Source organism: Apostichopus japonicus, chromosome 4 (genome assembly GCF_037975245.1).
Source record: "Apostichopus japonicus isolate 1M-3 chromosome 4, ASM3797524v1, whole genome shotgun sequence".
Lineage (NCBI taxonomy): Eukaryota > Metazoa > Echinodermata > Holothuroidea > Aspidochirotida > Stichopodidae > Apostichopus > Apostichopus japonicus.
The window spans coordinates 6771105-6798273 of record NC_092564.1 but is presented as its reverse complement, the minus strand read 5'-3'; the positions used below and the strand labels follow the sequence as shown (position 1 = coordinate 6798273).

The 27169-nt window shown below is 33.9% G+C and overlaps 1 long non-coding RNA gene across 1 annotated transcript in view; it reads left to right on the top strand.

Moving 5' to 3' along the window:
• The first annotated feature begins 11341 nt into the window (after positions 1 to 11341).
• The window catches only part of LOC139966296 (uncharacterized), a 37791-nt gene continuing 21963 nt past the window's right edge, over positions 11342 to 27169 (top strand). The window contains exons 1-2 of the long non-coding RNA XR_011792536.1: positions 11342 to 11663; positions 17155 to 17226. This is a non-coding gene — a long non-coding RNA (uncharacterized lncRNA). The remainder of the gene's footprint in view (positions 11664 to 17154; positions 17227 to 27169) is intronic.

The window sequence follows — 27169 nt, the reverse complement described above, 5'->3', positions numbered from 1 at the left end:
ACCGCCGTATCTCGCCGTATGTCAAGACACAGCTGCATGGTACAAGAATCCTATGTACACATATAGATGTACTGCTGAGCGTGTAAGAAAGTACCAACTTTGAGTTATTTAGAAGAAGAAAAGTAGGACGCACTATAATTTTTACTGAGGCATAAACCGCTCAAGAGCCACTCCAGACCAAAGTGTCTTTAGAGGCTTTTGAAGTATAACCCTTGAAAATGCTTTAAAACATTTAACAACTTCTTAGAAGGGGGGCATATAATACCATATCAATTGTCTGGGATCCTAGTTCTAAGATATAAATCATGTGTAAATAATTGTTTTGCGGCAACCGTTGGCTCAATTCAGTATTATAACGACAAAAATACTCACCCGCAACTAACCCCTCTAAGAAAAAGAATTTAAGAAGGAAAAATAAAAATCGATTTCAAGTTAAAGTTCTATATATGAAAGAAAAAATAAAGAGCTTAATCCAAACTGTTACTTTGAAATAGTTATAAACTAATCTTGATTTCCATTGTATTTGGCTATCCCAATTCCATGTTTTTTAAAACAAATGTTATATCCCCCATAGGCGTAGGAGGCGGGGAGGGGGCTGGGGGGGGCTGCAGCCCCCAACCAAAAATATTTGTAAAAATTCGGGCAATATGCTGAGAATTTTTTCGGGCACCTACTGAAAGAAAAATAATTTGCGATGTGTTTTTCAATGGTTAAACTTATATTTTTTCTTATCATTATTATTGTAACGACTTTCCCAATAATTATAACCAATATGGAAGGACTAAATGATTGTATGTTATTGGCATGCGATGTAATAACTGATGCATGCCTATATGATATGCACATTAACGGGTGGAATGCGCAGGAAGCGCGCGAAAAATGTTGGTTATATTTTTCGGGCAAGTCGTAACAGCCCCCCCCCCCCAATCAAATTGGGCTCCTACGCATATGCCCCCCCCACCCCCCCTCTCTCTCTCTTTCTCTACACCTCTCTCTATCTGACATCATGTGCGAACGTGTGCTCACTGACCCTACACAGCACTTTCCTGTATCCAGTCGGTTGAGATTAATTAATGTTTAATCGTCATGTCATTTTACAATTCTTTTCCCCCACGTGATTGATGTGATTTCTGGATTGTTGGTGCAAAGTCACGTTGCAGACTTACTGTAAGTCAATATTTATAACATGGATAATTAATTCCTGGTTAAAACCAGGATTTTTTTTAAACCAAAAGTCGTGTCGAACACGGATTCTAATAAACAATATGAATAAATTAGGTTAGGTTGAGGCGAATGAAATGCTCTTTATCAAAGAATATAGGTCGGAGGTAGTTTATAGAAACAAGAGATACAAACGGTATTCTGAAAACTTCATTTTGATGAATAATTCATGTTGATGAATAATTTATTTTGATGAATAATTCATTTTGATGTCGGAATTGGATTACTATAATAATAAGGCCCAATGACAGGTATTTTGACAGATTTGAATTAAGTTTTCAGGAAACCAGGTATCCTAACGCTTTATCTGTATTTGATTTGATGTTTTTTTTTTTTTTTTTTTTTTTTTTTTGGGGGGGGGGTTCAGAAGTGACGTCAAAAAAACCTATAGTGATGTTTGGTAATATTGACAGTCAAAATGGATGGCGATATAACTAAGGGGCGTTCCACGTTTGAGGCAAATTGCAACTGTGAAATGAGACATTAATGTAGGAACACATCAGTGGATCATCTTAGGTACAGATGACATACAGACATCTTGTATAGAGTGTAGGAGTCGCGGTAGTAAACCTCAAATATTTTCGAGAAAATTTTGACAGATGTTTACATGTAAACTGTTCTAATGCTGACAGAAATCTTATCACAAAATGAGGGGTTCTTTCCAAAAAATATAATCAAATAAATTACACAATGGAAATGACACCTTTGTAGCCCACTGTAAATACCTTGATCACGACGTCGCATATTTTTTCAATAAAACCATTCTGATGTTTGATTAAACTGTTTCAATTAACTACATATTTAATGTAATTACAGTACTTCGTATATATATATATATATATATATATATATATATATATATATATATATATATATATATATATATATATACATATAAACAAACACATATAGCATAGTTTACCGTAACTCGTTTTAACTGCCCTAGTAAACTACCAAGAAAAATTATAGCCTTTTAGCCTTTGAAGAAGATCCTGCAAGGATCGAAACGTCAAGCCAACTTACTTTTACACATTCTCCTACACAGGCTCTCTAGTGGATAAGCAGTTTGCTAACAGTTTTATTTTAAGAACAAATATAGTAATTTAGTAGATGGCGCTCGTCACTTTTTTCAACAACATATTTCCCAACTTCACAAAACATTATGCCGTTGTTGACTGCTGCTATTGGTGCAATGTCGTGTTCTTCCACTATCTTACTGATAGTACTATGTACTAAATAATGATCGAATTAAGATAAACTAACAATAAAAAAATAGGAACATTACCGTACTAACTAGGAAACATCCTTTCCACAAAATTTACAACATAAATCGCTTCAAGACTTCGAGACTTAGCCAATTGTTATTTCAACAGATAATACTACCGACAGTGGCGGCAGTATAACTCGTTTGTGTATGCGTGTATGTATGCGTGTATGTATGTATGTATATCTGTATGTATGAGAGAGAGAGAGATTGAGAGTGAGGAATGTCCTTCTGTGTAGTATTATATCTTGTTGTGCAATGTTTATAATCATAAACAGACTTCACACATACAAGACTGACATGGCATGATAATTCTAAGATACCCTTCATGTTTTAGCCAATGGTTTAGAAATTACATTAGAATGTGTCAATTGTTTACCAAATGTTTACTTCTACTCCAAAAACACTCTATTATATGCAACTCGAATAGTAGCCTAAATTACTAATTTTTTAGTATTATTAGTATATTCATATCATAAATTGTTCTCATCACAAGAACTGGAAACAATTTCATCATAAAGAAATGATTAATGACGTCAGATATTTCACGTCGTTTTATTGGTTGGCTATCAGATCAATGATGAAAAGCAAGAACGCTAATAGTTGGACGGCGTTTTTTAATTTAAACCCATACATTGAAAAGAAAAAACCTATATTTATGTGACTTCATGTAGGCTAAACGATAACGGCTCGAACCATGCAATCCAATGCAGATAAACTCATATTCATTTTACCCTTATTGAAAATGAAAAAACTATATCGATTAAAAGTGAATTTCTTGTTTTGTTTCTTTATTTTCTTCGGTGGGAGGAGTGTAATAGGAGTTAATTTGAGTTATGTGCGACAGTCCCGACACATGGGTCCTGCACAAGCAAAATGGTGCATGAAGCAAATCTATTTTATTATAACATTTAACTTGTTTTCGCAAGAGATAATTTTCATCATTAGTTCATATTGTTTGTTACTAATTGTAAAACAACTGTTCTTTTACTCCCCGTTTATATATGGAGGTCTTCTACTGCTAATACAGTTCACATACGAGGAATTTTTATTTCTGAACTGATTTGAACAATCCATGAGAGCTGATCTCGTCAAATTTCGTTATTAAAACGTCCCGCAATGTCTCCTTACAGAGGAATAATCTTCTATATCAGTCACACGCAGTTTGCAAGAAAGAAGAAGAAGGCCAAAAAAAAAAAAAAAATACACCAACATTTATTTGAGCTTTAATATTTCTCAAGGATAGCTACTACGAGATAACATGTCAAAGACCTCACATAAATCTCTGTGGATATATGTAGCAGGCAGTCAAAGTCATTTACGACACTACAAAATTCACTGAGAGTGCACTTGCTGTGCTTTTATCACGATGCCGACGTCGTCTCTGATTGGCTACGTCTCGTGATGTCATGTCAATATTTCCCTTATATGGGCATACAAAAGATGCCGACATCCATTGGCTTTAAACTGTATACGCGCTCTGAGGAATTGCCAGGTGATAAATCTTGATATGAAGACTTCAACAGTCATTGCTATAGCATGGCTTGTGTCATTCCCATACAAAGCCCAAAAAAAAAACGAAGAAAAAAACGAGAGAAGTTAAGTTAATAACTGCCTCCATTTCACTGATAAGCCTTGCTTCTTCATCAAAACATATTTTGTCCGTAAACAATATAGGATAGCTATGAATACGTCGGAGGTAAACATAATGAGCTTGAATATGATCGAAGAATATTCAATTTTAATATTTTTTTCTCTATTCAGTAATGAAATTGACTTTTCTTCAGTTTATTTTGATATCAGATTTTTTTATGACATATTTCTTTGTTGTTGTTGCTGGAAACGTCTGTTATATATTTGTTACTATAGCAAGCCCGTTAAATCAATTTTAATATCAACAATGGTCTTGTGTTTGATTATTTCCAAACTATTGTGTTTTATAGAGAGCCATATTTTGTCGTATTGTTTCGAGACATTTTTATAATCGTGGGGTATCATTAAAATTGACCTCAAATAAAAAAGCCAAGAGAGAGAGAGTGAGTGATAAAAGAATATTGACTTTGTGACGGTAATAAAATCAGAAGATTAACTCAAATTTTGGTAAAACATAAAAAGAATTCTAACGGGTAAACTATCCTCCTATCTTCAAGCAAATTCACCGTCGAAGAGTCGTACAAAATGATTGTCTTTTTATTCTGGATCAGATTAAGATTTGAATTTAAACATGCAGGAATATTTTAGCGGAGAACAAACAAGATAAGCCCGGTTAAAAATCTATCCTATTTTTTGGGTAAGTTTCTTGATCAGAAATGATATCATTCATTTACCGTTTTAAAACATTTCGTGAAAATTTGCATGTTAAATCCAAAATGTGTGATTAATGAGCATATATTTCATTGAAATGCATTTTCTTCTAGTTAAAAGAATAATAACATAAGTTCAATTTGAAGTGCTAACAGGGAAGTTTTGAGGGGAAATATATATATATATATATATATATATATATATATATATATATATATATATATATGCAACATATATACTGTACTTATCTACTAGTATTCATACTCATGGTTGTGTGCTCGTATACACCGGTACTCTTACTTACCACTCCTAACTTTGTACGCATGCTCGTATTCGAAATTCGGAGCTTGTACTCGCTCTCTCGAGACTATTATTTTGTATATAAGAAGTATGCTGTTAATAAGCTGCTTATAGGCTACAGCATCTACTTATGCTCACAGTAACTGCGAGCTTTTGTGTATGGTAGTTGCTATATATATATAGGTTTTTGTGCGTATGTATTTTGTAATGATCACTATACTTGTATGGATATAAGCATAGTCTAATCATGAGCATTACCTTATCCGTGTATATATATATATATATATATCAGAAAGCCTTTGCGTTTACAGTCATCATTAAAATACTTAAATCCAAGTGGAAAAAACTTGATTTGATATGTGCTTTAGAAAACACCTGCTATCAAAACACGTTATACACGTCTGTAATGCGATTTATAGGTTTGATTCTACTAACCACTGGGGCTCATGAATCAAAACCGCTGGACTACCTGATTTAATCCACGGACCATTATCAACTTATCAACATATATTTGTAAGCATGTTATTTCCAATTGCAATAAAATATGTGATCACTTGGCAACTTTGCCGAGCTGATTTAATGCTTTGTCATGTTATATCGTTTTTAACAGCCACTCGGACTGATATACGCCATCGACAATAGTGAAAGATAATAGAGAACTGAAAAGAACAAAAATATTGAGAGAAAAAAATCCGGAAATTGGTTATAAAATGGAAGGGCACGTGTCGTGTTTTGTTATAGTAACAAGGAGACATTTTCTTCTGCAAAAGTCCTGCAATCGATAGACATGTGCATATAAAGATAACATATTCACAATGAGATGATACTGAACTTTTATAATAGGGCATAAATGTTGCCAATCAGTGGATTATTGCGACTGGAACTTTCTTGAAAAGCGTGAAACTTGACCGAAAGGAATTGCTTTGAATTGCGTTATACTTCTAAGTAAAATACATTTAATTCATTGGTATTTAATTATCTTAATGTTGCACAAGAAACATCTTATAAAGTTTGTATGATATAGGGCTCTCGTATAGCCGCGCAATTCTATGTGTTGTTCTGCGTATACGTTATAATGGAGAAAATGGGGGCAGTATTAAACAATTACGTTCTTACAATCATCAAAGTGCATTTTGCTTTTTGCCCGAATCTGCACAAAGAGTCCATGTATGTGTGTATGTATGTATTTTAGATCCTCCTGCAAGCAGGAACTCGCGAAGAAGCCTCTTTGGCTTACTATCAAGTCAGTCTCTTAGATTCATGTCTTGTTATTATTATAATTGTTGTTGATGTTGTTTAGTTGAAATTGAACAGAAAACTGGGGCGTGTTTGGAAGCGAAACAAGGCTCGCGAGATTGTTCAACTTAATTATCACCATTTGTTACGCAACATCTAGAATTTTCTGCAATCGGTATATATCTTAAATGACGTCATGACTGCTCATACGCACAACTCATCTACATGTAGACAGTATTCGCCCTTCTGAGTATCACGTGAGCGCACAAAGCCGTATAGCCGTATTCCCGTGATAAGCCAACTTCCGCCGTTCGTTCATTTCTGCATGATCCATGTCTCAGGCTTTTACAAGAAATACAGGAGTTTTAATTTTCCAATAAAATCCCTAGTTTATCTTTGACATGACATTTAATATAAATCCAGAGCTCAAATTCTCCCAAAATCTGTTACTTTTTGTTCAGATCTGTCATTGCAAAAAATTCCAAGATATATAAAGTGAAACCATACAAATATGATAATATCGCTGATTACCGAATTAATTCACCAAGTATCATGAGCTCAACAGAAATTGATGAAATTCTAAAAGTATGTTTGGATCGTCAACAAATGTATACTAACTGTATATAGCTTTATAGCGCACCCATCATTTAAGGGATACTCATATGTAGCTGTACAGCGCAACAATCATTTAAGAGATACCGTACTCGTATGTAGCTATATAGCACACCCGTGATTTAAGGGATATTCGTATGTAGCTGTATTGCGCACCCATCATTCAAGGGATATTCGTATGTAGCTGTATTGCGTACCCATCATTAAGGGATATTCGTTTATAGCTGTATACCGTTCCCATCATTCAAGGGATATCCAGGTCCGCCGAAGTTGATTGATTAGAAGTTTTAAGGTCAAACCATTCCAGAGTTGTCCATCACGTGAATATTAATAAACGGCTGATTAATTGAATATTTACATGGAAGACATTGTAACACTTATCTTAAAGAGCATTTGCTTTCATGACATCGTTAACTATACTGTTGCCAGATGCAATAATAACGTAACATTAAACATAAAAAAAATCATTTATCGCCATACAAAACGCTATGAGCATGAGTTATAGTAACCACAGGAGGGGGAAAGCGTCAACTACGTTTTTGAACAAAAGACAGATCGGCTGGTGTTTTTAGAATACCTTATGCATTTTGCTTTCTTCCGTTGTAACACAGTCAAATATGTGGGGGTTTTTTTTGGGGGGGAGGGGGGTTCCATATTATAATATGCATATCAGGAAGGGTAGCTAGAGTTAGGTAGGCCTGACAGGCAATGAAACCGTTATTAACTTACAAAACAAATTGTTTCGAAATATTATTCACTTTCTTCCAGAGGGTATCAATAATTTAAACATTTGTTTTGACACTATATGTAATGAAGTTACTGTATATTTACGATCATGTGTTTGTGTAAGGGGGTGACGATACATTCCATCATCTTCGGTTGCGTTAAAGCAAAATAAACTTAGTTATTTTAGCATAGACGTGGGCAAATATCCGTGCTCCAATTTCTCGTCCTATCAAACTTATTAAAAAAGCAAGAAAGAAGACAAACTTGTTAGCAATACGGATTGTTGCTCATAAATTAAAGCATCGTACCCGTTTTCCAGTACAGAAGAAATATGAACTTGAGTTTTTGAAATAGATGGCGCTCTGTTACATTAACACTTATGAAAATCCGATATTAAAGTGCGAAGTCGTATCCGCTGTTGCGAAACGAGAAGAGAGATTGCAGCTTAAAAAATGAGAGGGTGGTGAAGATGCAACATCTATAGCTTTACTTTTTGCAGTTAGTCAAAATTCCCGGTTCTTGTAGTACAATAGTTCTTCATTACGTAATATGGTTTAGAACAGGGTTGTCCAACCTACGGCCCGCGGGCCACAGTCCGGCCCGTCGCAGGGTTGCGTCCGGCCCGCCAGAGATGCTGTACGGTGCGAAATTTTAGTGAGCAGATTTATTGATAACAATTTGAAGCTATATAATCAATCATTCGAACCTTCTGGGTACAAAAAACTGCAAACAGGTCAGTTTGTGTGACACTCTCAGCGGAGGGGAGGGGGGCGGCTGGACTTTATTCATCTGTTTTATCAGGAAGGAAAATAAATCAGTGCGCTCCGCGCGCAGTGCTCACATTTTGTTGCCTTGGGCTTCGGGCAAAAAATCGAAATATCGAGCGTAGGGTTCATGCGGCCCCCTCCTTCATCATAATTATTCCATGTGGCCCTCCTCAGCAAAAGGTTGGACAACCCTGGTTTAGAACATAATTCAGCTAGCTTATATCAAAGAACAGCGAGAATAAACTGGTTGACCTTACTGACTTGGTGTAACTGCGTCACTGGAATATTAAGGCTAACAATCATCTAAGACGAACCTAACTGAATATTATGAAGAATTTTAGGCAAACACGTCGACTCCGCGTCGCCCAATAAGGTTATTTTATCATGTCGGTAATGTTACAATATGTACTTCCATTCCATTGTAAGAATCTATCTTTGCCTGCCTGGAAATATAGGTAAATGCCTTGCTCATCGCTCGGTACAGGACCTCAAGCTCAATCCAATATGACCAGGCTGGGTAATTTCAAAACGGTCTCTGTTCCGCATGTTGTGGTGATAATGCAAATTCCTTTTCATTCTCTGTAATGGAATGACTCTTTCAACCAAATGCTTATAATCCACCTTGATATTTTCTGTCTATGTGATATTACAGTATATATATATGTATTGCCTGGAATAATCAAGTTTTGGTTTCTCATCTCAGAATTTCAATGACTTCATCTCGAAATTTCCACAGACTACATCCTTCAGTATTTCGGAACGGATTTTTCGACTTATTCCTTGATATTTCAAGTTGACATTTTATCTCCAATGTCCGACTATTAGGTCTCAAAACTTGTGAACCATTCATGTTACTAAACAGGATTCATATTAGTATTGGCCAGAATTTCAGGCTCCAGCTGTTCTCAGTCTAAATAAAGTATTGTCAGGGAGTTAGTCAATTCTCAATTAATCAAACCGCTCTTGCTAGCGTAAGCAGCATTATACACGCATTATCATCATTATTTTAAACTGCGCGCATACAACTGCATCATTGGTTCGAAGTCAACAATAGCATTGTAGAGTAAAACTGCACATATCTTTCAAAGAAACCATCATTGTTTTTGTTGTGTGCTGTAATATATTTCAAAAATCATTTTAGTTTAATGGAATCAATTCATTGTCATTATACCTGCTTCGAAGTCATCAATATATCATTGAAGTGTAAGCCTATTGTACATTGAGATCTTTAAAAGAAAACCCTCTCTCAGGTATGTTGTGATGAAATAAAGAAAAGTTGTAACCTCATTGTAGATTTACGAATTCTCAAACATTATGCCATTGTGAGGGCGGTAGTCTGTGAGGAGTTTTGTTGAGCAGAGGAAGTTATTGCAATGAATTCACATTGTCCAACAGTGAAGACAAATTTAAGCTTACTGAGTAGTAACTAGTCCAGTGGCTCAGATGGTACAGATGTGAACTGATAACCTGGAGTTCCGGACTCGAATCCATCTAAAGTTAGTTTATGCAATATTTCTTTTCCCTTTCGCATATTCCTCTTTGAAGTATTTATATATTAATTGAACCACATATTTGACAAGCAGACGTGATGGCCGGTGTTATAAAGGTGCGGATGAAAGACTCTTCTTGCTCTGCCGGTCGTTTAAATCGTGCCAGGGTTCAAGGCACACTGGAGTTCATAACGCTCCTGTGGTGGTATGGCACTTTTTGTGGCCTAGGATCCCGGGTCCATGTCTCCCTTGATGTCGCAAAAGAACCCGGGAGGATGCGAAGAGGGTCGGTCAACTCGACCAATGGCGTTCTGATGGAGGGCGTTCATCCTTGCCTATGGCCCAGCGGGTCGCGTATTTTTTTTCCTAGGACGAATAAGGGCATCGGCCAATCAAATCCCTGGATTCCAAACATGTGACGCTTTTTCAAAAAACATGTTCTGAATCCTTTTTTCCTAGTTTTGACCCCAGATTATGAACGACAATCCTTCTTTTTCAGAGAAACTAGATCCCTAACCCACTTTCTAAACCCTAACTCTGATTTCAAACGAATTTGTAAATTTCCTGAAAAACCTGAAACCCTTATTCGTCCTAGGAATAAAAACTAGGCCAGCGGGTCTTACCACGCTGTGCGACCGGCATGAGTGCAACCACCGTCCACTGAATACATGGCCTGAAGAGGCGCTATTCGCCCTTCTATCGAATGTCCGGATGCTTTTAAGAGACTTAATAATAGTTTCTATAACAACAGCGTTCAGTTCTAAACTAGCGCCACCATATTTAGAGGCGCGTTAAGTTTTCTATCCTTGGTTTGTTGGTGAACAGCTCAGTTGACACATTGTAGCTGGGCTCAATTCACTTGAAAGGCATCACTTGTTGGCCAAGCAAAAAGCTACAAACCTTTCACGGTGATTCACATGCCCTGAAGCTCCAGGAACCTTAGTAAAATAAAATATTCCACGTAGAAACACTAGTGAAATTAGAAGATATATACCAAAGATCAACCCCCCCCCCCCACCAGTAATATGGAACAGGTAAAGGTTTCGTTCAATACATATAAATCAAATTTAAAGACTGTTGAACCAGCACAGTATTTACCTTTTTAATCAATAGAATACATGGAGCAAAGCGTTTATTGTGATTCCTTTATATCTTCTTTTACAATAGTTTAAGTTGAACAGCAAAACTACCTTGTCGACCATTTAAACCATTTAACACATTGATTGAGGGTTTTATCAGCCTATCTAAGTATGCAGTCGGCCTGTTGTTCTGTAAGGCAGTGATCAAACCCTTCCTATCGATAAATTGTCTAGTTCTAGTTGCCATTGTATTATTTTCTGCAAGTCAATGGGCTTACTTTCTGGTGAACAATGAAACGCTACCGTTCATGGAATGTCAACTGACACAGACTATAACCAAACACGTATGATGGGGCTCTAACACTGTTTGTCCAAACAAGTTTGATAATTTTACTGTGTTTTATTCATTGCAACCATTACTTTAAACTGAGGATTCAAAACTATATATACCTTAAGTGGCAGATGTTTACGGATAATGTTCATATCCGTCATTGTTCAGATGTGTACGGCCAGAGATTTTAACTTCGAGTACCAGAGAACACACTATGAAACTTTTACGTTTAAGAAGTGGCTTTCGGTTACACTATTCATTCTATTTTTGGATACGTAACGAAGGGAAGGTAATGCGCATGCACATAGTTCTTCTCCTTCTTTCTATATTAAGGTACGTGTTTGATTCCATTTACTTATCAACAACTGTCATGTGCTTCTCGGCCTTTTGTCTAATATCATGTGTAGTATCTGTTCCCTTTCAAGGGGAATGGTGATACACACCCGACGATGATCACACAGTCACATTCCCGATGCAAGGGGACTGGGGTTGAGAGCGGAGCAGTCGTTCGGTAGTTTGGTTTTCGTGCCCAGGTTCTTTCCTGGGTGACTTTTCTTAAAAGGTACAACTGTCATTTGTGTTGAATTTGTCGAAATCTAGAGAACGATGCCAAACTCGGCCTATGAGTCCCTAAAAACATTTACCATGCAATGTCATTATTTCATCAAAAAAGAACGAGAAAAGATGAAATTAGACATCAATTAACAACAACAAACAAAGAACGGGGGGGGGGGGGGCATTTAGCACGGTATTAAACGGTTAACAACTCGTGGTAATATTACGAGTAGCCCTGCAGGTTGTTGGGACCGGATGATGAATCATATATGTATCCAGTCATGTGCCAGTACTACATGGCTTGGTATAAGTGATCCAAAACTTATACAACGCAACGAAAAGTGCAGATTTAAATTCATCATCATAAAATTTACATAAAAAAAAGAGAGTTTCAACAGGACTGGCAATTCTTTATCTTAAACACAATAGTACCCGGTATATTAAGGCGTTGGAATGAAACACTACACATATCCCTTGAGCATGGAAATAGCTTCCCAACTAGCTATACCCTTCCTCGAAGATATACTGTCGAGATTGTTATTTTAAGCAAAACGTGGTGAAACTGTAAACTGTTCAAAGAAAGAAGAACAAAAAAGTCTACATTTGCCCGACAAATTTCCCTTATATGCAATATATAATTTTAATTGGCAGAAAGGGCCAAAATCTTTACAAGGGACTTCATGTGTTTGGACAATAGGTTACCAATATAAGAAACACCCCAGGATTTTATGATCAACTAAATGGGCCTCATTAGCAAGTAATAAATGGTTTTATTCGGTAGTCAACATTTTTGCTCGTCCTAGTTTTCGTATTAGCATTAATGATATGCAAAACACAATTCGACAGATTCCAACCGTCTCCACTTATGCGCCATTATTCTTATGTTACTCTCACTGGGTCCATCTAGTTGTTCTGCCTTGTATGGGATTTATGGAATATTTTTGGAGCATAAGGAAATCAGCTCAAATGGCAGGCATTAAAGTCCAGTCTGCGTTTATCCTTACACCAATCGGTGTGGCCTTCATGATGGTATTATGAATTGAAACAAATTTGGCTATCATAGTGTGTGTTGATAGAACGGGTTGTAAGTTTTCGCTGGTTTTATACAATTTTTTGTTTTGTCTTTCCAAATACACAGCCTTAAATCAAGTTCTCTTCTATTTGTAAACAACAGAGACTTGACATCAGGCTTTGTTTACTTTCCATTTTCTGAATCTTTTGGAAGTGGGAGAGGATTGGGGCAAGACTGACTATTTGATATCAGAATCGGAAAGACGATTAAGACAACAAGTGAAGGTATCACTTTAATTCGTGTCAATAATGAAACGCAGAATAATACTTTAATTAACAAGTAAGACCAAGGAACTAACATAAACACTTAATTTATATTAATGAAGCATTATATACATTAACGAAGGTGAACAGCCTATATTGAAAACACAAAACTAGATTTATTAAGATATTCCATAAATAATATTTTTTTCTTCTATTAGGCTTAGTTTGTTCTTGGGTGTCACACTGACCCAAAACATTCGCCTGTTTTTTTTCCTTCAAATTTAAGTAGCTGAGTTAAAAAAAAGGGTTTCGCATAAAATAAAGATGTAAAAATCAGAAGAGGAGAAGGAGACAAGCGGGATATACCAGGGAGTTAGTTTCGTTCAGTTGCCATCTCTTTAGAATATTCTCTGGCAACAGGTTGACTGACCACCCGTTCGTTATCACTTTACTTAAAAATTGTCATTACATCAACGATCCCGTTGGGGCTCAAAATTTGAAAACTTGTCCCTCTCTCCACCTCTCTCTACTAGGTGAAAGGTGAAAGGGTAAGGAACGTGTCCAGAGATCGCAACAGAGAGAGTCTCAAATAGTTTACCTCCCAAGTGTACTTTGGTGTTAGCCGCCGATGATGACAACTAACTTGCTGAAACATAGCCGCTATTTAAAAAGAAAACAAACTTGTTTGGGCTGCTTCGATTGTTTGTCTATACGTGTCTCTTTAAAATCCGATATTTTTTGCAACCCACGCGAAAGTGTCGATTAGGCTCAATGAGTTACAATCTACAGACTGCTGTTGGTTAAAGGAGCAGTTTGCTACTTAACCGAGTGGCAATTCTCTGCGTATGGTAAAAGCTAAGAAAGGTAAAAATAATAACAATAATAACAGCACTAAGAGAAAGAGAGATATATTCATCTGATTCTCACGTTATTTGAAATACATGATAACATTGAACCAGGGAGTTGTTCCATAACAACTCCCTGGTTAAACAGCTCATAGTAGGAAGCAGTGTGGTGTAGGAAAGAAGGGGAGCGTTCCTGTTTTTGCACCCCTGTTCCTTTTCCCCGTATAACAAAACAAGAAATACATGCAACAGCCAACTAAATCATCCCTATCGGGTCATTTTGAATGAGTATTATCAAGCACAATTTTCTGTAATAAGAATGTACCGAGACACATTTTATGGTAAGATTGGAAAAGTAAGGTGACTTGTTTCCTATATATATACATATGTCTCATTCTCTCCCCCCCCCCACCCCCGCCATTATAACTCAACATCCTCACCCTCTCTCTGGCTGTCCAAAAGCTCGTCATTATGGTCACATAATTACATATGTAGGACATGTACGGTAAGTGATAGAAAGATGAAGTCTGTATTAAACCCTCAGTCGCTTCACTCAAATGTTGTCACTTTTTGTAATACATTAAATACAACTTTTAAAGATTGTGATTTTGAATATAAAATTTGCTACTTTTAATATAACATAATTCTTTGATTATTTTTCGAACCACGCCACAGATGACTGAGTACAATGCCCCCATCTAACACCCTATACGGTATACGTTCCTCAGTCTGCGGACCTGTATAGTAAAAGTGTACATTACTTTAAAGCTATAAAATATGACCACTATACGGTAACCCTCAGTTCCTATACAACATGTATGAATTATGAGTTTATCCAGGTGTGCGGTCCATCAAAGGGATTGTATCATTCTCACAAATTATACATGATTTTGTATATCTTCAATGAATATAGATACCACTATATTTGAATTCTAATGGTTAAAGAACACTTCTGTTGGTATTGTATGGGCTGTTTCATTTTGTTGTTACATTAGTATCCTGTGTCATTTAGATCAACTTGAAAACGAAATAGAAGGAAGAAAGCAAAACAGTTCTGAAAACTTTCCAATAGGTCAAGTAAATACATCCTCAGTTCCTCAACTACAATTTAAATACTTCCAAAATGTCCACTAAAATTGCGGGGAACAAATGAGAAAAATATGTAAAATTTGCTTCTATTTTTGAATTTGATATTATTACAGGTGAAATCATTGGTGAATGCTGTAAGCATGATCATGCGTTACGTAACTGCAAACGGTTTGTTATCTGCGCTCCTGCAATTCTAACAAATAGCGCCATCTATTTCGCCATGTCACCGTGTTGCATATATACAAACGATATTGAACGTACGTTAAAGATATTGCTGATGACTGTTGTTCTTAAATAATTACTTTATGCACAGTGTTAATTAATCAGATCATTAAAAACAACAATTCTACACCGCAGTCATGTTTTGTATCTTGTATTGTCTAGTTTAACTCACCGACCTTTAATTGGGTCAGCTCATCAGACGAACCCTAAAATCAACAGAAAAACAAAATTAATGGTTTTAAATAATACTTTAAAAATGAGTTACAAAATGTTCGAATAAATTCGATGTTAGCATTCATATTGGCCTTGTTTTATGTGAAGTTCAAAACAGTTTTGGAATATCGTTATAGAAAGGCTTTAAAGAATGAATTAATATTAACAATTATTCCTGGGCTGCGGAGACGAATAACATATTGAAAAAGTAAATTTCTTGTAAAACGTATCAGAAACCATACTTGATCTAATGTTTTTTTTTTTTTTAAGAAACTTCATTGACCGTTCATTTGGTGACAACAGGTATAAGAGTAGTGTCTTTATTTGACCAACTATATTCTTATCTTTTATATATATTCTTTTAGGCTTGGCTTAAAATCGTGACCAAACGTAGAAAGCTACTTTAAGGATACGACTGCTAAGAACTTACTGATATTAGAGAAGAAAAATTCTACCATTATTAAATACTAAATATAATAAAAATTGCGTTTCCTATAATAGAGAGAAAAGAAAGACCGGTTATCTGTTCCCGATCACAGGCTTTTTACTAGTTAAACCTCTATAATGTCAGCTGTAAAATAAGAATTGATTCGACATTATAGATGAATAAAATGGAGAAAACGTGACCAGATTCATAGCTTTTGGCTCGTTAACGGTCGAACTTTAAACAAAAACCCGTCGTCAAATCATCACAAACTTCGTGTAAAATTGCCATAAAGTAAATCAAGTCAAAACTTAGTTCAAATGTTATCATCTCATTTCTTGTTTTATAATAATTGTCATATTAATATTTTGGCCGTTAACATTTCTTCTCTCTTTCAAACTTTGTTTATAATTTCTCATTTTAGTGATTTCCGTTTGTTTGAATTACTCTACTTATAATTGACGTTAGTAGAATGTTAGCATTAAAGCTTCACATACCGGAAAACTTATAAAGACCTCCATCAATGTCAATTCAGAAACATATTCGTCTTTTAATGCAATCGTGTTGTAATTTTATGTAATATTAATGTAATATTAATGATAATATCAATACTTAATAAGGTTTCACATTTTAATGGGACATTCAGGTGGCTGAAATTCATTTCAAAACAAACAGATGGCTATTTTCTGAATCTGTATATGTCGAAACTACGCCCTAGTCGTTTTTCTTTTCTTTTTTTTATCGTAGAAATACAAATTTTGAATCTATAATATCGATTTAACATGTATGCATCATGCAATGAATGCATGACAGGTGAGCTGAAATAAATCCTTTTTGTTTCTTATAATGTAGAAATGAATTATTCACTGGGAAAAGAAATAGTCTAACCAAAATGTGCATAAACGATGAAATTCGTATACGAGAGAACTAAGCAAACATTTAGATTTTTACGAACGAATCAACCAAATTGATTTACCTTATATTCCAGACAATTTTCACAATAGTATAATACACTGCAAAGAGCAAGCTTAGAAATGTCCAAATATGTTGATGCTTTAAATATTTATCCAATGTAAAAATGTATCTTTTTATGACTTTTTTCTTGAAAGCTTTCTATCTAAATTCTCGATACAAATGTACCTCCATATTAATTTTCGTCCCCAATATTTTCCCCAAATTGTTTTCTTCTCTTTTTACTCAGTACAAAAAAAATAAATATGAAATACGTTTGGCTGAAAAGGACAAGGATGAAAACACTGAATATTCATAGTGGGTAAGTAAGTTGATAAGAAATGGCTCTCTCAAATAGTTTAAAAAGTATATATATATATATATATATATATATATATATATATATATATATATATATATATATATATATATATATATATATATATATATATATATATATATACATATACATATACATACATATATATATATATGTATATGTATATATATATATATATATATATATATATATATATATATATATATATATATATTCGTCTTATTTCGAAAACCAAATTCGCAATAACTTGTTATATTATACAAAGACAAAACATCAAATTGTCTTTGTTTTATTTCTATGTATTTTATGTCACGAGGGACCCTTCACAAATGAAATCACCGTTTAATGTTGACCGTCACTTACCTTAACAACAACAATAACAAAAACAATAACAAAAACAACAACAAAAATTCGGTTACATATGTCAATTATGGTGATATGATCATTTGATTTTCATTTCGTTTCAGAAATACAAAAGTAGTTGTTGGTGTCGTTCATGTATGACATCACAGATTATTGCGCAATGCCCTAAATTAAAAAATAAACTAATTCAAATCTTCGTTATTAACAAAGGTTTTGCATCTAAACAACTGAATTACCGTAAGTTATGAAACCGCGAGTTGAATAAATATGCTAAGTTAAACAAGCTCTGTAACATCATACATTTTATTATTATTTTTAAAACTATATGTTTGTGACATGATTTCTTTTGCCGATTGGTAAGATTATTTTGATATTATAAGTTTTACAGTTTGGTCAGTAAATTTGCTTTATCTGAAGCACGATTTTGCATGTAAAAGATCAAATTTAATCGTAACATTTGTTAATACTGAGTACATTCGAAATGATGGTTTATCGAGTTCTTAGCTTTAGTTTGGCATAAATATGCAACGTAACCATTTAGACAATTATTATTATATCGAAGTAAATGATCACACTCGCTGTAAAACAGTAGATTAATTAACAAAGAAAGTGTAATTTGATGGCATTCTTGATCCTCCGTTTCATTATTCTTTCCTGGCCGTATTGACATTTTAAGTATGAACTGGATACTATAGCATATTCATTTTATTTTCATATTGGTACCGTTTTCTGAAAACCTCTATTCATTATGACGTCAGAGAATTGTAAGGTGGTGGGAGGGGGAGGGGGGGTTCAACTTGCTTGCTCTAAGGCTAGAACCTCAAATATTTCGATAAAACAAACTTTCATCAATTGCGCCCTCCTAGGTACCCACCCCTCCCCTTCTCTTACATCTGAATGTCGACTAGAAGTTCGTGTAGATCAGAACTGCACTATGTGATTCTTAACTCACAAAAAAACACAAACTTCTCGTGAAATCGTCCGGATGGATATGTAGTTGACAGCTCAAGTTCTTTTTTTCAAGAGCCCTTCTTCCATTTATCTCTTTGAGATTCCATCAAACCCTGTTCGGTTCCGCTATCGTTTGGTAATAATTTTCAAGTTCCCATTAACCTAGATACGTTCTAGTTTTTTTTTTTGGTTCTCTTTCTTTGTGTTTTTTTGTTCCAGAGAGAACCTTTAGCTTTGTATTTCAGCGTGCTTTTCACAGGACCATAAGTTATGAACAACGGGAAGTAAACCTTCTTTCAGAATTGTCTAGCCTTGTCATAATTCACTTGCTCTTGTATTTAGACTAAGAAACATAAAACGAGCCATAAAAAAAAATTGTCAAAATACAGAGGTAGTGAATCGGGGTTTTCTTCTTCTTTTTCTTCGTCTTCTTTTTCTCTTTCTGATCTTCCCTCTTTTGGACTCTTTTTTTTATAAGGAATACCACAGATTTCACACGCTGGGTATAGTTTTCCCATTCTTATGGGACTATAGACTATACAGTATATATGTGGACGACCACAAAGTTTGGCAGGGGCTCCCCTCATTCGGTTATGACAGAGAATGGTGTGTGTGTGTGTTTGATGCGGTATTCGGGTATTGATGTGGTTCCGTCTTTGTTTTCACTAGCGAAAAGCAAGTCATGGTTACTTAGGACTTGAGGAGACGACAGGTCATGGAAATCGAAATATAAACAGAGGCAAGAGAGAACCCCGGTCTCTGAATCTTCTCCTCATATCATCTCTTCCCATCAACTAGAACACAAACACCCATTTTTTATGGTTCTATATTACGTCTTAAATTGAATTTCATCATTGAATTAATATTTCAAAGATGTCAGGGGAAAAAAAAAAAAAACAGGAGGAGATGATAAGTAGAAACACTTATCATAACTGAATAAAAACTAATGTCAAATTCAATGGAGCCTGTTTTAAGGGGTTACTCTGTGTTTAAATTCTTTATTAATTCACTGTACGTCATCGTTAAAAACCATAGTGATATTTTATACGATATTATTGTTACACTTTAATCTGTTTGATAATTTGCTACATAACCACCTGAAAATGGCAACAACTGTCAACTAATAAGATGAAAGCGGATGGGACACTTTAGCGAACTGAGAACTTAATAAGAGAACGTTAAGTATTCAGTTTGTAAGGAAACAAAAGCGAGAGAGAATTAAAGAAACAAATTCAGAACTCTGCTATATATTTTTTCATAGCAAGAAAACATATTTGTCTATTAAGGACACAAGAATGATAAGAAATATATCAATACAAAAATAAGAGGAGAAAATAATGTATTTTTGTTATTCTAAAATAATTCCACCGTTAATTTTAGCAATACAAATTGTGGGTGAAAAATGATAGCCACGTATGAATATAGATATGCAAAATGACTTAAACACATTTAAATACTACAAACAAAAGACTTGGGACTATATTATATCTTGGCTATGGTGGTTATACTTTTTAAAACAATAAAACTGTCAGCTAAGACATAATTACTTAATTCCATCTGTTAGATATGTGACGTTTTACGTAAGACGTGATTGCGCAGTGTAGAATTGAACCAGGTCTATACATATAGTGATAATTTGTTTATATACTTTATATTTTACTTATACAATTTATTGATGGATTAGTCTAAATTGAATTTATTTAAGTTTTTAATGATATTGTTTCTAAATAGAACAGTTCATTAACTAGATTTGTTCTCTCTGTTAATTAGTATTTTGTTTGTTTTTCCTGCAAGGAGGAGCATTAAATCAGTGAATATAAAAAGACTCTCATATAGTGTGTAGAGATATTGTTGCGAACGTGACAGGCTGAGCTTTATACACAGAATTGTATCAACACTAATGATATAAATGTTTAAACAAAACACTGATACAGCTAACCTTGGCATTTGCCTTCTTTTTGATTTGGAATGGTAATTTGATCACGTGACAGAGATAACGTTTAGTTCAGAAGAATAAATAATCAAATGGTTTCTTTTTAAACTATACAACGTGTATATTTATTTTTTGTGATTATAACGTATGAGTGCAAATTAAGATATATCTGTTAATCTTAAAAGCAATATTTATCGTAAGTTTTTGGAAACTTTTGTAAATGACAAGAATTCCAACTCAATGAGTTAAAAAAGAATATGTTAAACTAAAACGTGTGTCACGAATGTTCAGAAAAAATGACAGGTTATTGCTGAAAAGTTGTAAGAACATCTCAACATATATAGTCTTTAGCATAACGAAATTCATTTTACATTTACGTTAACTTTTGAAGCAAAATGCTCATCCACTACTTATATTTTTTTTTAAATTTAAGGCAAGTAAGAAACTTCGAACATGTAATAAATCTCTGAATATGTAAATTCGTTTCATTGCTTTCAATTTCAGCTTAACCGTTGGAAGAAATTACAAGTCTATCAATTGATCGCCTGATTAGATGAGTCTACCTTCAAAAGTTTACTTTTTAACAAAGTAGCACTAACTTGGCATTATAAATATCAGATTTTGAAATTTCATTTGTCGAAAATTAAACTTTAGTGTTATTATATGATTGGATCAGATATTAATAAAATAAACAAAATGAAGGAAAAGATTGATCTAATCGATAGATCGATTAAACCAAAATCTGTAACTTAAAATACGTTTAAGTTCACTTTTTACTGAAGTAGAACCGCGGAGGGCGGTAAATAACTTCAAAACACCACGACAGTCGTTAATGTAATTTAACATTTTATAGGTTAGTATTAGAGAGAGATCCATTATCATGCATAATATCAGACGCAAAGAAAAATCTGAATCAAAGGTTACTTAAAAGAAAATACAAAAAGAAAATAGCCAAATATAAATCCGATTCCCTTTTTTCTAAAGTTATTTTCCCAAAGGATAGATTTAGTTAATTGCGCTTCATGTATTCTGCTACTTAAAATTCAAACTTCCGATATCCGATTTCGTTAAGACGGTATATAGTGAGAGGTTATACGTCCATTCAAAGGAGTTGCTAAATATCCCGTCTGGCTCTATTTATGATACTTTTCGGTCTGTTAAGGGAATTGGAATATTGATAAAAATCAATTATAAAAAGACGCCATGTGCTTCGTGAACTTGTGATCTATGCCATATTGTATTGTGAATAGACATTCGATAATTCACATACAAGATAAAGCGACATACACTTCTAGGAAGGTATCCTATTTTTTTTTTTCAAAGCCTGATAGTGAGGTTGAATCCCAGGAGATTATTCACATATCAAGAAAACGAAGCAATTGCTACAGATTAAATATTGTAAATCAGCCTTATATGCACTCGGCAATTTTTGTACAAAAATATTGTTCTCTTAATGATTTTAAATTTTGTCTTTTGTCTTTCTATTTTCTCTTTGAACAAATCATCGTAAACTCGAGGTGACAATGCTTGCTTAAATGATAAAACAAGGGTATGGACAAACTACAAATGGTGTCCGTGCAATTCAAGAGAATGAACTAAAGAATAAAAAGTAAAATTCAATTCGCAAAAAAAGAAGAGAAGAGGTTAAAATGAAGAAGAAGCATTAAGAAATAATATTTCAAGGTCAACTTTGAGAAACTTAGCAACAACAGAACAGATAACTTAGTTGTAACTATATACTAATCTAAAAATATGACGTCAAAATGACATAATCAATGAGACAAGTGGAAAATTTGTGTTTTAAGTTTTGGCAGACAGTGCAAACCAGTGAATGCTAATTATGGTTACCATTTTCACTTTCCCCAAAAAAATTCCAACATTTTTCAATGGATTAAAAATATGTAACATTCGGAGTATGTTCATGACATTAATTTTTGTCTTACATTTGAATTAATAATTCACGGTTTTCTTCCCAAATTTTAATGACATAACCCTGTTTTACATATTGTTTTTCTTTTCTGTTATAAGCGCTAAAGTAGAATCTGCAGTGAACGAAATCATTATCTGTCTGTTTTAACTGAGATGTTTTTCAAATGAGAAAAAGTATAAAAGCAAACTCGTTTTAATTTGATCATCTCCCAATACAACCTAAAAAATAATGATACACTCTAATGTCTCCATTGTTTTAAAGTTATGATTACTATTTCCAAAACTTCCCGTGAACAGATAGAAAATACATGTTGTCGTTTGATATTACTATGGTAACTGTGTATTTGCATTTTCCGCCTGTTTCTCTCTGAATAAAATTCTAACGATTGCTTTAAATTCCGTACCATTCTGACAGTAAGTAGTATAGTAATATACAGAAAAGTTCCTTTTTTCCCTCGAAACTAATATTCTTAATATATATCATAGCAAGATTTGTAACGCAAAAGTTCATATTTCCATTAACACTGAAGTTCACAAACCGTCTCTTAAAATAATTTCTTGCCAAAAAAACGAAATCGTTTATTCTACGTTATCAGCATAACATTTGATTCTTGTCTGAAAAGGTCCAACAAAACTAAATCTTTTTGATTTTGTTCCATAACGATAATTAACTTTGGGTTTTGCGATATATCGATATTATTTTGATAATCAATAATCGAAAATTAATGCCACCCCCCCCCACGCAAAAAAAGAATAAAAGAAGAAGAAGTTATATTTAAGGTCTTGCATATAATTCATTCTAAGTTGTATATGTATGTGTTTATTAGTATTTAAATGATTCATAGTTTTTGTCAAGCTCCTACACACACTGTTGTTTTTCCTAGTTCAAGTGTATAGCATTTTCGATAAGCTAGATTAATTCTGTCATCTTGTGTACACTGACAGATTCAGACCTAATGCATGTAAACGTGGATAATGTAACGACTCCCACGTCGGTTCATTACCATTCAGGTTGCTTCGTAAATTAAACCCCAAAGATTTGAGGCCATTAAAATCTCCCCGTCTGCAATTACTCGAAGAGGCTAAAGGGTTGTTTTATTCACAAAGATTGAATGGGTAAAAGGGCAACTGTAGTAGGTTCCAATTTCACAACGACACCGAGTGCTAAACATCCGAAATAGTGCTCTGATCGTTTTCCCAACAGACAAGATATTAAGAAAAAACAGATATACCTATAAGCAGTATGTGAAAGTGCATTTAGCGACAAAAGCCGAAGGTTAATCCGAAAGCTCCATTGCACAAACGAATCGACAAAAACAAATTGTTTCTTTGGTCTGCATGAGGTGATCTTAATTATGTCTTAATTTTTTGGCAAATAATTACGACTATTTCCCAAGTTTTCCAAGTATATTCTGACAGATTCCTTGCTATTAAGTAAGAAGAAGGTAGCCGTTTAATGATAAGGGAGACAAAACTTGTCTGAGAGTGACAATATCAAAAGTCTCAAATGTTCAATATAGGTGACCATGTTTGGTCGTTATAGGATATTTTGAATTTCCACAATATCCTGTATCAGTAATCTATTCTCACTTTTATTAAATTATTTTTTGCTTATACAGACTTTAGTACAAATGGCGACTGTCCATAACTTAGTGTATTTACTTATTTTGTGGATACGTGGTCATACGAACAAGTGCATATATATCGTATAAGCCGTTGTTTAATGACGTCACTGGTGATGTCATATCGAAAATTGTGACATACTGATACATATGATGCTGATAAAATAACGATATGTCGACCGATTTTCTATAAATCGATATGAGACGATATCTGTTATAAAATTAATACATATGCCTATATGAGAAATTATGTAAACTATTTGAATTTCTTTATGCTAATGTTACATGTTTATTGTTTATATTGTATGGTCAACCGATGTAAGAATACATCATATCGCTTTAATTGTCAGTCAAACACCCGTTGTTTCTAAAAACATAGAAATGAACAAAGCTATTTAGTTTATAACGATAAAATATTGTTCTGCTGCATTCTCAATGAATATGACGTATGTATATAATACATGCACATTTATCTGTACTTAAATTGTGTGTGGAGTAGTTGCGCTACATCTCACTACATTACAAGATAGGCAGTATGTGCACAAGATGCTTAATAGTTGCGGTACGCAATAGTGATTAGAATGCATGTTAGGGAATCTGTGACAACTTTTGGACACTGTAATCTCCTTCGCGAAGCAATTCATCAGACCTTGTTTATTCATTTGTTGGTGTTGTTTCGCTGCATAATAGCAACAACAGAATTTCCAGTTCCATTATACATACACATGTTACTACAGCCAATGGCCAATGGCCGAAACTTACCTTTACATAGTTACTAACGATAGCAACTTTCGCCCGATAGTTATATGCAAATTAGAGGTAGGTTTTTACTTTACAGATAATGGGTTTCTGTGCAGACTCTTGACAATGTACAATATTCACATTTCAATCAGTCTATACATGTATTTACAAAATGCCATATGCAGAAATAAAATTGAAAAAGAAATTTTCTCAATCCATGTACAATGTACATAATGAGAAATGATTGTCCCTCACTGTTAACAAAAAATAATAATGTTAGTAATAATAATAATAACAAAAAAAAAATCGAAGTCAAAATAATATTTATAGAATTGTAGGAAAATAAAGTCGTCGACCTGTAATTTTCGGGATTTAATTTAATTTTTGCCAATTTCCGTTGCAAGTTTTTTTTTAGCGGCTAATACATTTACCAACCAATATTTTTGTGTGTGCTAAATTAACCAATTCGGTACCTGATACTCACATGCGACGCAATGCTCGTCACCTCTAACCTTGAAATGCCAACAGTCGGGAATTTTTCATCCCTTTGAGTAATGAAAATTTTCTTTTCATTTTTCAGAAATCATGCTAATGCCACTATTTTTTAAAAGAAAGTACAATATATGACACAAAAAAACTAAATGAAAAGAGATTTAATAATTTTAAAGGCGTCGGACAACGATCAGTTCAATAAAATTCGACGTGACATTGTGGTTAGCGTGTCGGTGCTAACGGAATTGTCACGCACTTTCCTATAGGGTGACTAACCGATGGTGTTGGTGCATTCTTTAAGAAAACACATCATAGTTACTTCACTTCAATTAAACTTGATGCACAATCAACGTTTGTTCGATTTTTTTATTATTACTCACGTAATAATAATTCAAGTTTTTCAGAAAGTTAAAATGATCCATAGAAGTGAAGGTCAAAATATTTTACAGTGTTTTTTTTATCTTGTTTCTTGATATTTTTTTAGTCTTTTTAGTTTTTGTGATAGGGGAAATATAACATAGTATTACAAGACTACATCCTTTTTGGTTAAGGGCAAATATGTTTGCGTCAAAACCTCGTGCGCGCCTGCAAAACAATCTGAATGAAAACATTGGTAAGATATTGAAACAAGACGAGTTATAATTCTGAAATATTATTATGTATTATACAATGTAAAATAGTGACTTAATGATTCCGTGATACGTATGAATTCAATAGCTTTCATGAGTTCGAGCTATCGATATTTGGTTATTTATGTTATTACAAATTTAATTTAGATATCAAATATAAAATAAATATATTATCCATCCGATATTTCTATTTTATGGGTACTAACAATTTCTTTAAGATTTAATCAAACAAGCTTTTGGCTGACAAATTTGTATATGCAAACTTGATTTTAATTTTCAAACCTGATGCCTGATTTATCGTTCGCTGTTTTGATTTCATGATTTCAAGTAGCATGCTTTGTATAAAGGTATGACTTCAGGTACATGATATTTCCTGTCTTTTATTTCCTGTCTTTTCCTTTATGGAACAATCAGGTTGTGTGTAAATTCAATTCAATACAAACTGTGGTCCTAAATGTAGGATTAATCAAATGTACTTACTCCCTGTGTGTATACTGTTATTAGCTCTACCCTATCATGCCAAATATAACTTTCCTCACTGTAACTTTAAGAAGAAAGTAGAATAATGTTAAAGAGATTATTCAGGTTCACGAACTAACTAAACAAACTTTACTGACTTCACCAGCTCTCGAAATAATATATTTTCGAGTTTTGATTAAACCAATATTGACGTTTTAGGGAGAGAAATGTCATTTTGTATAATTCCCAGACGTAGTTGTCCTTTGAAACATATGCATATTATTTCATATTCAAATTTTAAACATAAGTGACAGCAAAGTAATTGGGCTAAATCGATATCTTTCAACCTATTATTTTCATTTTCTTACTTCTGAATTTAACATCCAAGGTAATAGATTTCTTCTTTACTCTTTGAATTTCTTAAATTCTTATTTTCTTTTAATCACGTCATCATTGCTTATTTATTCGTACCCCGGTCGATGTCAAAGGACATATATTATACTATACAACACCTAATTGTATTCTGGTCATTTGATTGGTCAATTGCTCGTTGATTGCATGCACAATCCGCTCTATTCCACTCTATGAAATAGAACCATGGGTTATACTTTTTTGGTAGCACTTTTTTCAATGGTAAGAGAGCAGAGAAACCTGTCTGTTCAAAACAATCTGTTGCATGAGTGCATTTTACCCATCTTAATATAATTTGTTGTACAAAACAAATAATGAATGGTTTCCATTCGTGCAATAGTGCAAATATTTCATGAGTTGAAAGATGTAATTTGTTCCATTCAACTCGGCTGCGC